The sequence below is a fragment of the Xyrauchen texanus genome, chromosome 42 (assembly GCF_025860055.1).
Source record: "Xyrauchen texanus isolate HMW12.3.18 chromosome 42, RBS_HiC_50CHRs, whole genome shotgun sequence".
Classification (NCBI taxonomy): Eukaryota; Metazoa; Chordata; class Actinopteri; order Cypriniformes; family Catostomidae; genus Xyrauchen; species Xyrauchen texanus.
This window is the reverse complement of record NC_068317.1, coordinates 4,163,968-4,177,238: the sequence shown is the minus strand read 5'-3', so window position 1 is coordinate 4,177,238 and position 13,271 is coordinate 4,163,968. Positions and strand designations below refer to the sequence as shown.

Genomic DNA, 13,271 nt, shown 5'->3' with positions numbered 1-13,271 from the left:
TGGTGTGACAGGGTCGCGATGAGCTGCAGCTAGTAGGGTCATCTCCAGGTAGTCGCGGAGAGTGCTGCGGGCGTTGCCTGTGGCACCTGCTCCCTCAGCGAGGGATTTAAGCTATCCCTGAAGAAGACCATCAAGCGCCAGAGTCCGGGAAGTCAGTAGCGTTGGCCAGGAGGAGGAAGTAGCGGCGTGGTCTCGAGCGGGTAGTGCTCTTGCTGCAAATTGAGCAGCCGACATTTGGCTCGGATAGCTGCTGGATCCATGTGCGGTCGATCGTTCTGTAATGTTGGAGTAGCGAGGCAGGCGAGGAGTTCACGGATCAAAGCGCAGCTGAGGCTTTATTTGAATAAACAGAAGAGAAACACAAACAAACAACCCACGATGGGGAAATAAAGCATAAAACAGTTAACTAAAACACGAAGGATCAAGCGGAGAACTTGGGCAGGGAACACATACCGGGTTTACACCAAACAACGATCGACAAAGACAGAACAAAGACACGGGGTATAAATACACAAACATAGGATAGGTGGCCAATGAAAGAACAGAACTCAAACAGGATAACAAGGTGATTAACAGAAACCAAAGGCAAATTAACAAGTGCAGGTGTAAACAATGAACAGTGAGCACGAACGCTAACAGAGGGTTATGGAATCAAATCACGGGACTAAAGTGACAACTAAAAGAGATAAGGAAAACAAGAGGGCAACAGTGAAACAAGACAGGGTGGACTATGGAGTTAAATAAAGGAACAAAGTGAAAACTAAGTGAAAAAGTGACAAGATGGAAAACAAGAGGGCAACAGAGAGACAAGACAGGGTAATCATTACAATGAACATATTTAACAATGAAATTAAATTCTGACTTATTTTCGTTTTTTGCATTTTTTTGAGACAAAGTATAAAGTAAATTATTTTATGAAGATTATTTCATGTTTTTTGTAATATATATCATGTTCGATCATTTATTATATATATATATATATATATTTTTTTTATTTTTTTTTTAATGAAAATCAACCCATGCCATTAAACAAACATATTTTTAGTTTTAGTTTTTTCTTAAAGTTATGAGCATTTCTTTTCTGTGTGCCTTCAAGAGTGTAAGGGGTCAATCATTATTTTGAATGTCACACTCAACAGTATTTGGCATTGCACTACTGGATAGTATCAAAATAATACATATATACTCTTGTACTGTATACATGAAATCTTATATTGAAAACAACTCATTTGCATTCTTCAGATGGACCAAAATGACAAGTGTTAGGCCTGCCTCTTAAACATTGTGCTTAATGTCTCTAGCTAAATAAGTAATGCAGTGCTTGGGCTCATATAAATACCTTATTTGCTGGCAGAAAATAGGCTCCCACCTTTGTATGTTTTGCTAACATTAACTGGCATTGAGAAGGGCTTTGCTTTTTGCTTTGAGGGAAGAGATTAGTATATTTGTAATAATCAGCTCATTTGTGTTCTTCCTCGCCTGTGAACAAGAATAACAGGCCAAACTCATGAATGAAGACAGCAGAACTAATCGTGTTTGATGGCTCGTCTGGCAAAGCAGTGAAATGAGTGTATTGACATAAAAAAGGTGTCCTTTCTCCAATCATCTCCCCTGCTCTCATCTGAGTCATGCCGAGAGAGAGAGAGATAGAGATAGAGAGAGAGAGAGAGAGAGAGAGAGAGAGAGAGAGAGAGAGAGAGAGAGAGAGAGAAAGATACTGACACGAGATACCCAGATGCATGCTTGTGTAACTGAAGACATTGTTTTAAAGAAATGCTTTGACTTTACCTACTGATAGTTTACAACTGATTGTAAAGGGTTCATATCACTCTTTTATTAAATAAAATAGTTCATTTGACTATATATACATACTGTAACTTTCAGAACTTTCCCTTCTCTAGTCCAAAAAGACCATTGAGGAGAAGCTGTAAAAATGGCTTATTCTAAACCTTTGCAACTTTCTGACATCAGATGAATACACGGACTCGTGACTATCCATTTTTTCACATCGGTGATACCTATTCTGTGTTTTTTTTAACGTTCTGACTGTGTAGCACCTGCCACTCTACATATTTTTCTGAAAAAACACAATGTTAGATATGAGCGTCTGAAGTTTATTTTTCATTTAGTCGGATCTTCGTAGTTTTAGTGGCATATTTCAGCTCAGATTGTTTTATGAATCTGTAACAATTTAATGCAGGCTTTGCAACGAAGTTAATGAAGGATAAGATAATTATTGATGGAAAGAGAAATAGAGTATATGAGTTTGTGATATTCATGGACAGGATTTCAAGTCACAGCCGAGGATCGGAGTGTGTCCAGTTTGGGGGCCTCAGTGTTGTATCTCTGCTATGTTTATATGATGTTGTCCTGATGTTATTGTCAGGCTGCGACCTCCAGCGTGCACTGGTGCGGTTTGCGGCTCAGTATGAAACGGTTGGGTTGAGGGTCAGCACCTCCAAATCTGGTTCTCTGCCAGAAAAGGGTGGATTGCGACATTGACCCGGAAAAGATGGATGAATGGATAAAGAAATAAAAACTACATTAGACCTGACAGCAAACCCGCAGCTTGTATGTAAGTTTAACTAAGCATGGTTTTCTATTTCAAATGTGAAGGGGGCATTTACATAAGCGAGGGAATGACATTGACGATAAAATAAAATATCAATATAAAATAAAACATCCTCACAAACAATTTATATACTTATATTCTTAGCTCTTTCTGAGTTAGCATTTTGGTTGAATAGAAATAATTGAAAGTTGTCTTGGCACACTTGTTCAGGGTAGTGCTAAAAGTCAGGATGAGACGGAAATTGCGAACAACTTTTCTTCTGTGTTTTGACGTACTTCCCAATGAAACGGCTTATTGAACAAGAAAAAAATGTAAGACGGGGACTTGATTTTATTTATCAGTTGTTGGTTGGATTGTGTAAACTGGGCAATGCTCACCCTCTCCACCATGCTGCTTGTGCCAGAACCAAGTGATGATCATCTAACTGTCAATAATATTACTTTACCAGCCCACAAACGCATACATTACATCACAGTCTTTGCTAACGACGAGACTGTAGCCATTGAGAAGCAAGCGATTAAAAAATGTTTTTGAATCACATTACACTAAATATAAAGAGGAAGAGAACACTTACTTGTGCTGTACATGCCTAAATCCCTCCAAAAGTTGCCTGCATTCAAAAATGAATAAACTCCAGCCATTTTTCCCCATATCACGGTCTATTCCTCCTCCTCAGAAATGTTCATTCAAGCCTGCATGTCTGTAATCATGGTAGTTTTGGGTATGGAACTGGGTTTGAAATGGAAACCAGCCAAAAAACACCTCTTCATCTCTTTATCTGCTTTGACTGCAGGTTAAAACCAACTTAAAACTTGGGACACTGTGTACAACCTTGCATACATCACAGGAAGCGCAAGTTTTCACATTTTAATTAAAGACTATGAGGTACATTTTTTTTATTTGATAAAATATGAAATATACATGGATGCATCATTCACAAAAGGACTAGTAACATGCATTAATAAAATAAATAGGGTACATTTTGATTTGAATCTGTTTTTACCCAAATAGTAATGTGAAAAAATGTTAATAAAAATATTAAATTATTGGCTTTAGAGTATTGATACAATATTGCAAAGTAAAATATTACAATAGATGGCATTACTATTTACAAACACACACTCGGCAGAAGCACTTTTTACTTTTACCGCAAAAACTGTTTGTTTGCCAGCCCAGAAAATACTACCTACAGGCGCTTTGCTCAAATTGGGCTTAAAAAATGCCCCAAAAGTGATGTTTGTTAATGTTAACTTAACAAACAAGACAGCATTATTACAATAATAAAGTAAAATCATGTAACTTAGGTAATTCATACTGATCTATTAAGAACAATGATAGGTAAAATGAGAATTGTGATATTGCGTGTATGAATGTTTGCTGGCAGCTGTCCGTGTGGCATCAGTCCAGGCACACAGTGGCATTTTGGGAGCTGTCCACTTGTCAGTGCTGAAACACAACAACGCCATTCCTGCAGCAGTGCTCAAATGCTCTCATTAGTCTACAGGAGCTGTCCATTATACAGTGCTGAAACCATACAGATGTGCTATTTAAGGTAGAAATGTTTAAGTTGAACTAAGTCTTGAACTATGTATCTTAGCTAGCTAACATTTGGCCAAGAAAATATGCTGTAATCTAATTATAATATATAGTATAAAATAATAGTTTTTTAACTTCAAACTTTAAAATATATTAAGTCCCTGGTGATTACACTGGCTGACACTTCGTTATAGCTGTTTTTTTATCAAGACATTGACATGTTTTAGTCAGCGCTCAGTGTGTTCATGATGATGTTAAATGGGCCCTGAACTACAACCAGTGAAACAAGAACTGAAATGCACAATATGCTCACACACAAATGCCTTTCTCTTGTTTAGAGGATGCACGGTTGCATATGCACTTAGTTGTTATGACAACAACACTTTAATGAAGAGATGACTATACTGAAATCCTATTAAGCCTTTTTTTCATTTCATAGAGTGACCGATTTGAATGGAGAGATGGAGATGTAATGATTTCATCAGCTGGAGTCTTCCAGGAACATCATTAATGTTGGACAAATTATTAGCAAAAGGAGGACTCTCAAACAGCTATGTTAGGGGTGGACAGGGTTTGCAATGAATTTGTTGGCGATTTAAATTTAAGCAACATTGTGAATATTGTGCTGGTTTTAATGTGCTTTTAATTTAATTTAATGCTAATTGCACTGTAAGTCGCTTTGGATAAAAGCGTCTGCCAAATGCGTAAATGTAAATGTAAATGTACAGGAGTGGTGGTGGTGTAGTGGTCTAAAGCACAGGGCTGTTAATCAGAAGGACGCTGGTTCGATCCCCACGGCCAACACCATTGTGTCCTTGAGCAAGGCACTTAACTCCAGGTTTCTCCGGGGGGATTGTCCCTGTAATAAGTGCACTGTAAGTCACTTTGGATAAAAGCGTCTGCCAAATGCATAAATGTTAATTTGGCAGTGATGAAATCTGAAGCTGGTATGATTAAAGGAATATGCCAGGGGGGGTCGCGTGGCACCATGCAAGGTTCGGATGTGTGAATGGTGAGCTCTGCCCACTTTGCTTGTTTTAATAATTTTTGTGTCATAAACCGGTGAGGTTCGATACACCCTGATTCTTAACTGTTCTAGGAAGACAATGTGTCAAAGAATTAAAAATCCTTGGGCTCTGGAGATATTATGTGACATTTACATGCTCAAGCTGAAGCCCCTGAGCAGCAGGCTGCAAGACCGGGAGTCAATTTGGACGGTGAAGAGAAGGAAATTCGGCATCGATTGATGAACTTGTCAGCAATCCTGCAAAAGACATTGCTGACTTGGAGGATGAAATTCACTGAGATGGTTACAAGAGTGGCAGATGTTGAGACACGGATCGATTATCTGGAGTCATCGGAGAGGGAATTAGCTGCTAACCCGCTAGTGACCAAGGCGGACTTGGAACCCATTTGGGAAAAGTTAGAAGACTTGGAGAATTGTAACCAGTGAAACAATATCCTAATTCTTGGAATTTCTGAGGACAAAGTCTGCTTGAAATCGAGACAGGCCCTGATCAATTCTGGCAAAATTTCTGAGATCATCCGATAAAGATCTTGTGTTTTACGAGGTGAGGAGTAAATTAAGGTTTTCTTGGAAGAGCCACAGAATTTTCTTTTTTCCAGACTTTGCGAATTATACAATAGAGAAATGTGATCGATTCAAGGAATGCAAGAAACTCTTACATCAACGGAAGGTCACTTTTGCACTGATGTTCCTTCCCAAACTGAGAATAGATACTAAGGATGTCCGCAAAATATTTACATGCCCACAGCAAGCAATGTTCTTCATAAAGTCGATGACTGAGTAAGATATTTGTGGTTCTCATGTTGCAGCCGTGTAGGCCTGACTCACTGAACATTCACCTAACTGTCCGAAGAAGCTGAGAGCCTTTATTGTTTCTTTTTGTGCAGGTTCTGCCATTGGCTGGAGTTTGTTTTGTGGAATAACTTTGGGACAGTTTGTGGATGAATCTACAAATTCTTTATACTTATGCCTCCTATTGGCTGTTTCTGTTGTGTAATTCTGTTTCATAAAATTTGTATAGAAGCACCAGACTTGAGCAATCCGATGGCAAAGTTGTCACAGAGGATCGGCATAGGCATACATGTACAGTTTGAGTTTGGAATGATGGACGCCAGTTTGTGCGGTCGTGCACAGGGTTAATGTGCACATTTTTCTTTTCTGTTTGTTTGGTTCGGGGTTTGATTGTTGCACTAATTTTGGAATCTGGTCGTTATAATTGTATTTTTGACACACAATCTATTTTTTTTATAATATCAAAATTTGAAATGTTAAAAAGAGTGTGAATGTGTTGGGGCACATAATAAAAAGAAAGAAGTTATTTCTTTTCATAAACTTAATAAATATGATATAGTGTTTCTTGAAGAAACTACATCCTTACCCCACAGGAAGCTGAAAAATTTGGAAAGATATGGATATGTTTTCTCTGGAGTCATTACATTGATAAGTAAGTATCTACAATTCAAATGTCTCAAACAGATTAAAGATAAATTAGGAAGAGTCATTATTGTTTTAGCATAAATTCAGGGGCAAAGGTTGAATTTGGCTAATATTTACGTATCTAACGCTGATGATCAGGACTTTTTATTGATCTTGAAGGGATGTTGCAAGACGCGGGCACCCCTCATGATATAATATTGGGAGGAGACTTTAATCTTTTGAAGGACTCAGTCCTTGATCATAGGGAAGCAAATGTGTGCAAGCCCCTAGAGCAATATTGACGCTTCACAGGATGGGTAAAAATCTTGGTCTTATAGATATTTGGAGTCTTTTGGACCCATCTGGTAGGGACTATAAATGTTTTTCATCACTCCATAAGATTTATTCTACAATATATATATATATATGAGAGCTTTAAGGCTGATATTTTAAAAGGTTCTCAGTAGCAAAAACCATGTGAGTTTTTGTAAGTTCCAAAAATGTCAGTGAATCAGTTCAAACTATCCTTTTCAATGAATCAATTGATAAGTCTACATTTCGTTTGCATCACTATGCAAAAATGTTCACAGAAAAGACTCTGTGTGGCATTTTACATGTATAAATATCATTTTGAAAAATATATTTAGGTAAATACTGTAGTAGGACGATATACTGTATATTGGTTCATTTAAAGATTTAAATTCTCTCATCATTTACTCACCCTCATGTCATACTAGATGTGTATGACTTTCTTTCTTGTGCAGAACAAAAATGAAGATTTTTAGAAGAATATTTCAGCTCTGTAGGTCCATACAATGCAAGTGAATTGGTACCAAAATATTGATGCCCCAAAAATCACATATAGCCATCCTAAAAGTAAACCATAAGACTTTAGTGGATTAATTAATGTTTGTGTGTGTGTAAGAAAAACATGAATATTTAAAATTCTAAAAATGTTCTGTTCCGGTCAGCTGTAGTATGAATGGTCACATGGGGGGAGTTCAAGCTACACCTCATGTGACATAAGCACATTGGCATGTTAATATTGTCTGATTCCTTGCCTGGTCTGAAACAGTCAGTGTTCACTGCACACCTTCAACATTTTGAGTGACTCAATGAGTGTATCGAGCAGCTGTAGCATCAGTCGCTCAGGATCACTGATAGGAAATCTGTGAAAAGTTCATCTTTCTTCTTGCAATTATACTCACGGATGTAATCTAAAATGTTTCAGTAAGTTGAGGCATTCAGGATAAGCAAACACAAGCATCATATTGAAAAAGTAAAAGATACAAATACAAATCAATATCAAAACCAATTCAGCTTCTGTATAACATTCCTCCATTGTTGTGATTTCATGCATCAGTTTCTGGGTAATATTTCCAATGTGCTGATGTCACACAAGAGGCATCTTGTAGTCGCGTGACCAAGCTGGGCAGAAGCAAAATTTTATAGTTAAAAAACATTTCAATGTTTATTTATTTATTACACACACCTAGCATTTTGCTTCAGAAGACATTAATTAATATACTGGAGTTGTATGGATTACTTTTATGTTTCCTTTATTTGATTTTTGGAGCTTCACAGTTCTGGTCACCATTCACTTGCATTGTATGGACCCACAGAGATGAAATATTGTTCTAAATATCTTTGCTTGTGTTCGGCTGAAGAAAAAAGTCAAACACATCTTGGATGGTATGAGGGTGACTTGATTAGATTTAACCAGATTTCTACTGTGTACTTCTTACATTAAGCATTTTTTAATCTACTTGACAACAGTGGCTCTTTGGTTCCAGTTAGTCATTTAACAGTCACTATACTGTATAGATGTAATGACTCAGGAGAAGGCAGACGTGGGGGTTTGAATCCAAATGCGGTTTTATTGAAGAAAGTAGAGGGAACACAAACACTGGAACAAAACAAAAGGTCCACAACGGGAAACAAAACTAAAACTCGGAAGAACATACAGGGGTTACACAGGTTGGGAAAGACATCCACGAAGGGCAGGGTAGAAACATAAACGGTAACCTTGAGCATGACAAGAAACATCAACAACGATCGACAAAGACTGAACAAAGAACCAGGGTTTAAATACATCAAGGAACAAACAAGAGAATGAGGGACACCTGGAAGAAATAATCAGGGAAGGAGAAATAATCAAGGGAACACCAATCATAATAACAAACTACAAAGGACTACAAAAACCAAACAGGAAACAGGGGCTAAACTAAACTTCAACATAAAAGCACAAAGACAAAAGACACCAATGGACGTGACAGAAACCAAACAGGGAACAGGAACCAGGAAACAGGGGCTAAACTGAACTTCAACATAAGAGCACAAAGACAAAAGACACCAAAGAACATAACAATAGACAGACAGACAGACAGACAGACAGACAGACAGACAGACAGACAGACAGATAGATAGATAGATAGATAGATAGATAGATAGATAGATAGATAGATAGATAGATAGATAGATAGATAGATAAAATATTTTCAAAAGGCTTAAACATTTTAGTTAGAATTTGTATAGCTATTTTGTTATATATAGTTTTTTTGTATATGTCAATATATACTGTACACTCACAAGTGAGCATACAAGTTTCAGCACTCCCCAATACAGCCTCACACATATTATATATATATATATATATATACAGTGCTTCTCTCCTGGATGACACTGCAACAGCAACTCCCATTCAGCAGATTTCACGGTTTGGTGCTCACACGACTGATATCCCCATTTGGTGGTATTTGCCACAACGATGGCATGCTGGAGTATACTGTAGGCCTAATGTATTGCATTGTGACAGATCAGCACCAACACACCACACTGCATTTTATTGTGTAAATGTAACCTAGTAAAACTGTATATGCACTGAGAAATGTGAAATCTAGCTGTCTACACTAAATTGAGCACAGTAGTATTCTGATCATGCTGGATAATGCTGACTGATCTTCGAAGATCATCGTATAGCACAATGTGATGACTATAAACCTGTAGATGAGGTTTAGTGATTATCTATAATCTGCAGCTTTAAATCAATAGTTTGATATTTTTCTATAATTTTTTATTTGATTAAGAATTCACAGATCTTCATTGGATCAAATTTCATTCCCTCATTAAAGAAGTTAAGTACACAGTCTTTATCTTTGCCTTTTTGTCTGATTTTCAAATACTTTTTTGCTTCGAATCAAAGTTTGTAAGGTTGTTATTCTCCTCGGAGCTGGGTGGTTTGGTTCATGGCTTGGAACTCTATGAGTGATTGAATGAAATCACTTTGGAAGAAATTAATAATAAAAAGACAGCTAAAAAGTGGACGGGCACTGTTGCGCTCTATAGTACAGAGATCTGCAGAGCTGTGTATCTCTGCGGGCACAATATTCTGTGTGGGGCTGCTGATGGGTACAATAAAAGGAGAGAGGATGAAATATGGTATGGATTTGTTTTAGTGACAACACTAACAATTGCAGTTTGCTTTCCTGCAGTGAAAACTAAAGAGTGGAAATGAGAGTTCAGGTGATGTTCTGTACACCCAGCTGAAGTCTTAAGGGAGGAGTGAGCTGTTTATTTCCACTGATGCTAACACTGTAGAGCTGCATTCATTTCTGTGCAGGCAACTGAATCTGTTTGTCTTGGGGAACATTGGATGGTGTTAATGGCTTTTAAACTGCACTTTTCTGTGTAGCGACCAGCTGAAGGGATCAGGTCCGTGTTTCTGAGTCGGTGCACAGCTCTCCAGTCTCTTGGGTAATCTCGGCGCTGGTGGTTTGCTGAGCTGAAGACTTTGACATTAGAGCTAATGTAACAGTGAGCGATTGCTTTGGCACCTCGAAACGGTGTGTCGCTTTCTATACGACCAGCAAGGAATATGATTTGGAAAGCCATTTTAAACTTCATTATCCCCACCACAGACGTGTGTGTCAGTAAACACCCTACCTCCACTTTGTCTTCGTAACACAGTGAGTGAATAGATGTGTATTCAAACACATACAGCAGACAAAATCACAAGCACACAAATACCCAGTATTGAAATAAACAAAAGACCCGGCCATGCCTTTCCTCCCCTAAATGCTTCTGTAAGGGGATAGTTCATCTAACAAAGAAAATTCTGTAATCATTTACGCATCGAGACATATCGAACATATCTTTTACGTCAGCAATCCTAAATGCTGTTGGTTGTCGTGTGTGTCATAACTAATGGTGGTGTGAATGAGACTTGAGATCCAGAGTGCAGGGAAATATTATTAGTCGCATAAGTAGTACGTTTCTCAAAAGCGTCATTGTAACAGGTAAGGTTGGGCAAGGAGGAGGCGGGAACCGGCAGAAGAGTCAATATAACTTTAATAACATAAATTATAGCTACACTAGCTAACTATTTTTGCTAAAAAATAAGAAAATGTTATTACTAAGAGAGTGCAACAAAAATTGATCTTCCAAACCATGTATTTACCCGAATACACTTTGATAAACCTATAAAAATGATATTATATTCTAAATATTTTACAGCTGTTGGGACGGATTTTGCAGGAAATTGCATACATGCAGTGTTGCATAAAGTGTCCATTTGTCATACTTCAGTAAAAGTAAAGTTAGGTTCATGGAAATTGACTCAACTAAAAGATAAATTAGCTCACAAGAAAACAACTTAAGTAAAAGTATTAAAGTAACTGATTTTTAATGTACTTAAGTATCAAAAGTACAGGTAAATTTCATAAATTACAGAACAGTTCATTAAACTCATGGCAACTTATTTGATTATTGATGCTCATCATTTACCCTCCTGCCATCCCAGATGTGTATGACTTTCTTCCATCTGCAGAGAATATTTCAGCTCTACAGGTCAATTCAATGCAAGTGAATGGTGGCCAGACATTTCAAGCTACAAAAAGCACATTAAAGTAGCTTAAAGTAATCCATACTATTATAGTGGTCAAATCTATGTCTTCTGAAGCAATTCAGTTGGTTTTGAATGAGAACAAACCAAACTGTAACTCATTTTCAATGTATATCTTGCCATTGCAATCTCTAGGCACAATCATGATTTCAAGCTTGATTTAACTTTCTAGTGCTTGATGCATGCGCAGAGCCCCAGGTGGCGCTATAGGAATTGTAATTGAGCTTGAAATCCTGATCGCCAAGAAGACTGCTAATGTCAAAATTTATAGTCAAAAAAGGGGTTATATTTTGGTCTATTCTCATCCAAAACCCAATTTGATCCATTCAGAAGACATTGATGAAATCACTGGAGTCATATATATTACTCTTATTCTGCATTTATGTGCTTTTGGAGCTTTAAAGGTCTGGCTACCATTTCATTTACATTGTATTGACCTACATAACAGCAGTATTCCTCTGAAAATCTTTTTTTTTTGTTTGTGTTCTGCAGAAGAAAAAAAAATAATGAACTCACATGAGCAGTGTTTTGTCTTCCACAGAGGAGACAGCCGACGGAACACGTAATCTGGTGCGCACTTCGCTTGTGATTGTGATTTAGATTCATGGTTCTAATTTGTGGAATCTTTTTGCTCAGTTCAAATGCATCAAATTAAAAAGATTCAACTCAAATGATTCAAAGAATCACACATCACTATCTCCGATCTGCATGCATTTATGCACGTACTGCTGTTATTTTTTTTATTTCTTTATTTTAGGTGTTCAATCGCAAAAGTAACGAAAGGGTCTGGAGAAATTTATCGGAGTAAAAGTATTAATTTTATCTTCAGAATTTATTAAAGTGAAAGTCAAATTCCAAAGAAATATCAATACTCAATAAAGTACAAATATTAAAAAACTGCACTTAAGTACAGTAATGAAGTATTTATACTGTGTTACTATAAACCTCTATTCGCTCGTGCGTGTTGATGTCATATCCATACACATACACATAGAAAGTAAGATCCGACTGCTGTAGCGTGCGTGTGAGTGTTGCTCAAGCTGAAAGTTTGTTGTCACAACGAACCAGGAAACATTGACCTTGGATCATTCAAAACGGCAATCTTCTAGGGAATCACTTTGTATAAACAAAGAAAACCCCGAACAGAGCAGAGTCTACAACAAAAAGGGAAAGTGAATAATAATAAAACCCAAATCAACATCGGCTTGGCTTTTCAGAGGTGGCGACAACTCCGAGATCTGAAAGGATTTAAAAGCGAACTAAATATGGCATTTTTCTTACTCAATGGGTAAGATAATTTATTGATATGATTTATGTCTGTGTGTGTGTAGTGAAATACAATAATTATACTGCAATCAGTGCAGAGCATTTCACTTGCTAGCACAGTATTTTTCTTTTTAACGGCAATAATTTATATAAATAAATACTTTAGTCCTAGGCTTGCCAATAACATGTGCGTAATAATGTGACCACTGATTGCTAACAATGACAATCTATAAATGAGTTACTACAGTGATCTATTGGCCAAAACATCCTGCAGTTATAAAAACTTTACAACGTTTGATCTAATCAGACGGCCATGGCTCCTCCCCTGGCGGATGGCGTAGGGGACTCCACGACACTCTTTAAATGTGTCATTTAAAGAAATACCTATATGAAATCCAAAAAAGTAAAGCATTTGTAAATTTGAATTTGTAATTTGCTATTACATGATGTAAAATGAGAGCGAGTATATTTTTTTAGATTCATTTTCCATCTTTTATCTTGTATTTCTTTGTCATTTTGTAAATTTGTTTTTTGGTCTGTCATGTGTTCAACGG

General features: G+C 37.1%; 1 protein-coding gene across 1 annotated transcript in view; it reads left to right on the top strand.

The window, feature by feature from the left end:
• The window catches only part of dpp6a (dipeptidyl-peptidase 6a), a 474,464-nt gene that overhangs the window by 167,811 nt on the left and 293,382 nt on the right, over nucleotides 1-13,271 (top strand). The gene's annotated exons all lie outside the window — the stretch shown is intronic.